A 4,908-nucleotide genomic window follows, 5' to 3' on the forward strand; every position below is an offset into this window, starting at 1 on the left:
CGACTCTGGGGTTGCGGCGCTCATCTCGCATTATTGACCGAGGGAGCCGGTGTACAGCTTCCAGGTTATGTGGCCAGCATGACAAAGCCGCTTCTGGTGAACCAGAGCAGCACACGGGAAACGCCGTTTACCTTCCCGCAGGAGCGGTACCTATTTATCTACTTGCACTTTGAGGTGCTTTTGAACTGCTAGGTTGACAGGAGCTGGAACAGAGCAATGAGAGCTCACCCCGTCGCGGGGATTCGAACTGCCAACCTTCTGATCGGCAAGCCCTAGGCTCAGTGGTTTAACCCACAGTGCCACCCGCGTCCCACCTCCACTATTAATTAAGAAAAATAATCAGTGATTTGCCTCTATGTGAGCTAAAGGTTACTTGGCACCAATTATCTGCTACTAATGAACTTAGGAAAAAAGAATTATTTTCTGCCCCACATCACTAGGGTTAAACACTGTGCCCCTGTTGTTTTTATTCTGCTTCCATATCCTGATAGGATGTGTCATGTGTAATATACAGTTAGAGCAATGCAAAAAGGGGTGGTTTGACAGATGTGCTTATTGACAACCTCTCCATATTACTTTATCATGCATTTAGAGTCTGGCTCCAGGAGAATGGTGCGTCATGCAATTATGTCTCATTCAAGGTTCCTCATCACCAGCATATAATGGAAGTTTTGAAAACTGTGGCAGGCAGTATTGTTTCTTTGAAATCTCTGGACATTCTCCTGTGCAGACATTTTTATAGGGCCAGGTGTTAGTAAAAGCAGGTGCAATAGCACAGAGCTAGTGATTTGTATAATGTTTGCTATAATATTGAATCACATTCTTCAGCTTTATATTTTGCTATGCCAGGCAACATATTATTCCTCGCCTTGCGTTTCTGCGTTCAAAGCACCTTGTCATTTACCTCATGCTCAGGTACATAAAGTCTCTGGCATATATGCATAAATTAATAAATCATCATTTGAACTACCTTTTGGTTCTTCGGGGAAATTTATCTAACAAAACAGCTCAGATAAAGGCGGAGTGTGTTTGAGGGGACTAGTGTTAGCTGTGGGAATCTTGATTTGAAATCAGGATTTGAGTCAGAATGATGGGCAATTCATGCTTAAGCAGCCTAGTCTACCTCTCTGGACTATTGTGCAGGATAAAGTGACTTAAAATATGTGTAGCATCCTCAGCAATTTGGAGAAAAGGCACGATATATCACAATGGACAAACCATCGTGCTGTTAAAAACAACAGCCCACTTACAGTTATTTACAGCTGTGACTCCAAGTACAATTTAAGTGTTGTGCTGGCTAAGCTAAAAATTGTTTACCTATGTATTGTTTTAATGACTCGGTTCATTTCTCAATCATGCCCTTGGCCATTCTGTCAGAGGCATTAGCAGGCCATTACTGTGCACACCAAGGCCACAAGTTTATATTGGGAACCATAAAACCAACCGGCAGGAGCGTAAATTCAATTTCTGTTCTATAGTCTTTTCTGCATTTACAACAGTCACACGTGACACAGGCCTGCGACTCTCAGGCAGCAAAATAAAACAGACCCTTCAAATTCCCCTATTTTCCAGGAACAGTCCCAGATTTACAGAAGCCACCCCAGTTTCTGATTTGATCCAAGAATGTCCCGCTTTCCCTTAGGGTACCCCTACTTTCATTGGAGAAATGTTGGAGGGTATGGAGTTATGTGACCCACAAAGCAAGGAGATAAGTAACTATACAACCTTTAGAAGACATCTGCAAGCAGCCCTGTATACGGAGTTTTATGTTGTTTTTATATGTGCTTGAAGCTACCCAGGGTGGCTGGGGCAACACAGGGTACAAATAATAAAACTGTTGTTGTTATTGAATAGGACATCCCTACTTCCTTCAGAGAAATGTTGGAGGCATCAATAAAATGGCAGAAGAGAATATATCACTTCAGGATGCATGTGATTATTTTTTTTTGGGGGGGGTGCTACCCTAGGGTTGCCATATTTCAAAAAGTGAAAATCTGGACAGAAGAGTTGTTGAGGGCGAAATAATGGGATGTTTTTGAGCTATTTTTTTTGTGGGAAATCGGCAAAAACAAGACTGCCAACATCCTAGACATTTAGCTGAATTCCACCCAGACACTGCTTTCGACTGCAGTATTCTGGATACGTCCGGGAAATTCTGGACGTATGGCAACCGTATCATTACTGCCCATGCCCCTGAAAAACCCCTAACACAAAGCCAGCAGTTGTTCATAAGGGGTGGGTGGCTAGAGGTAATGTCATCGTCAATGCAATATAGTTGTCGTGCTACTAGCTACTAGGAGGGAGCCATGCTTCTAAATCCCAGTTGCTGGAAACCACAGGAGGGCAGAGGGCTCTTGCGCTCAAATCCTGCTTGCTGGCATCTAGTTGGCCCCTGTGAGAACAGGATGCTGGGCTACCTTGGCCATTGGCCTGATCCAGCTGAAGGCTCTTATGCTAGGCTTATCAGGATACTGGGGTGGGGTGAGGCAACGAGGACACAGCAACGGATCTGGATGACTCAGTTGGCTAGAGCGTGGCACTGATAATACCAAGGTTGCAGGTTCAGTCCCATTATGGGGCAGGTGCCTATTCCTGCATTGCAGGGGGTTGGACTAGATGACCCTCAGGGTTCCCTTCCAACTACAATTCTATGGTCTTCCCGCCCTATCTGCATCCGGACGGTGGGGAGGGAAGCCACTTCACTTCCTCCACAACCAATTTCATGCTGACATTGGCACTAGCCAAGAGAGTTCCTTGCTCAGCTAGGGCTTTTGAGTTTTATTTATTTATTTATTTGTTTCATCAGATTTATATGCGGTTTGATTGTAGGGGGGGGGAAGCCTCGAGGTGGTTTGTTTACAAAAAAATAAAACAATAAATGTATCACTAAAAACTTAGAACCATAATTAAAAACGCGGAGACCTTTGAGGGTTTTGGGTTGTCTTTTTTTTTAAGCAATCAGTGTATAAATTTTACGAAATAATAAATAAAATTAAAATAAGAATAGAATGCACCAAAACAAATTAAAGCTTCAGTGACAATTAAAGCAAGTGTTTTATTAATCTATTCAGATATTGGATTCTTCACTTAGCACTGCCCTCTCTTAACATTTCTGCACTAGCCCCAATTTTACTCTATGGTCTTTCGCGTGGATTAAAAATAAAATAAAATCCTGCATCACTTGCAGTTTTGAAGGACAGGTCACCCTTCCCCCCCCCCGGCAAATATAGTAAGGTTATACCCATCACATGGGCCCGCGCATGCGCCCCACTTTTTAAAACGAACTGCCGCAAGAACCTCTCCTCTTCCCAGGACAGCCCTGCCCAAGAGCTTGGCCAATCAGAGGTTTCCCAGTGCCTAAAACGCACGCGCAGTACTTTCCTCTCCCTCGGAGCAGCAAGTTTTACTGTGCAGAGCGGTCGGTTTCTTCCTTCCTTCTTTCTCTCCCCTCCCCGCTTATAGCCTGTAGACTTTTAAAAGGATTAGACTGTCAGTTTCATAGCCTGGAAGCGCACTTCCGGGTTAGTTTTGATGTTTTGATACCCTTCCTCCCCGCATATTAGAAGTGACACCTCTACGTGGGGCATGCAACTTATTATTTTTTTATTTTATTTTTACAAATGCTTTCTTTTGGAAATTCCACAGTAATAAAACGAATAGTTACAATACTACAAAAATTAACAAAAATAAAAACCGCTATTGCATTTCAGTAATTACATTCCATTTTTAATTGACCTGCCTAACGACAAATAATTAAAATTACAACAAATAAAGGCTCTACATATCTTGCTTTGCATGTCATGCATCTTATCTCATATATTGGTTTCACCTTTTAAGTTGCATTACTGAAATAAATGCACTTTTTGACGATATTCTAATTTTCCGAGTTTCACCTGTATAAGCTCTTTCTTGAAAGAGATTGTGCGGTGGTGTGTGGCTTTATGTATGAACGCGCAAAACAAGAACTGTACTGTATAGTGTCAAGATGAGGAAGAACTTCCTGACAGTAAGAGCTATTCCAACAGTGGGACAGAAGGTGCAGTTTTTTATGGAAAGGTTGGATGGCCCATCTCACATGGACAGGGCCGGATTTAGGTTTGGTGAGGCCCTAAGCTACGGAAGATAATGGGGCCCTTTTATATCCAGCTGTCCGTTGTCAACATCAAATTGTCGCTGTTTTTTGTGTTGAAATTATGCTATATGGTAATTTATGGACCTAATAGGTATCTTTTTGCACATAGCAAAATATGTATTTTATCAAAGTAATTGTTGAACTGAGATACAATTAAGAAGGAGGATATTAATAGTGAAATAATTATTAAGTTCTAACTTAAAATGATTTTTTTATTCATAACAAACTTAATAATGCAAACACATTGGCATTTGGCAATGACAAAAGTTCCTTTAGAAACACAATTTACAAAGACTCATAATCTAGTCTCTAGAAATGTGCTATAACATGAAATAATAATAATAGCAAACCAGTGATATTTTAGGGAGCAGGCTAGCAGGCGGGGCCCATTACGTATTACATCATAGGAGCCTAGGCATGTATGTTGCTGTATGTAGGTTTTATTTTATTTGTTTTTTATCTTGTATTTTGGAAATGTACATCCAAAATACATTTGGATGTACATTTTTTTCCTTTAAATTTTCCTTTTAAATTTTTGGGGTGCCTCCAAGAGAGTGGGGCCCTAGACAATAGCTTTTTTTAGTTTATACGTAAATCTGGCACTGGTCTTATTCCAGACTGTGTTAAGTGGAGAAACAGCCGTATCAAAACAGCAAAACCCTAAACCGTGCGCTATGGACGTACGACTCTCTTTTTCTATCTCTATGCGCTCCGAAAAGCCCATAGAGATAAGAAACTTAGCAGAGTTATTATTTCCGCCTCTTACTTCCGGTATA

Source organism: Zootoca vivipara, chromosome 9 (genome assembly GCF_963506605.1).
Source record: "Zootoca vivipara chromosome 9, rZooViv1.1, whole genome shotgun sequence".
In the NCBI taxonomy this organism is placed as follows: domain Eukaryota; kingdom Metazoa; phylum Chordata; class Lepidosauria; order Squamata; family Lacertidae; genus Zootoca; species Zootoca vivipara.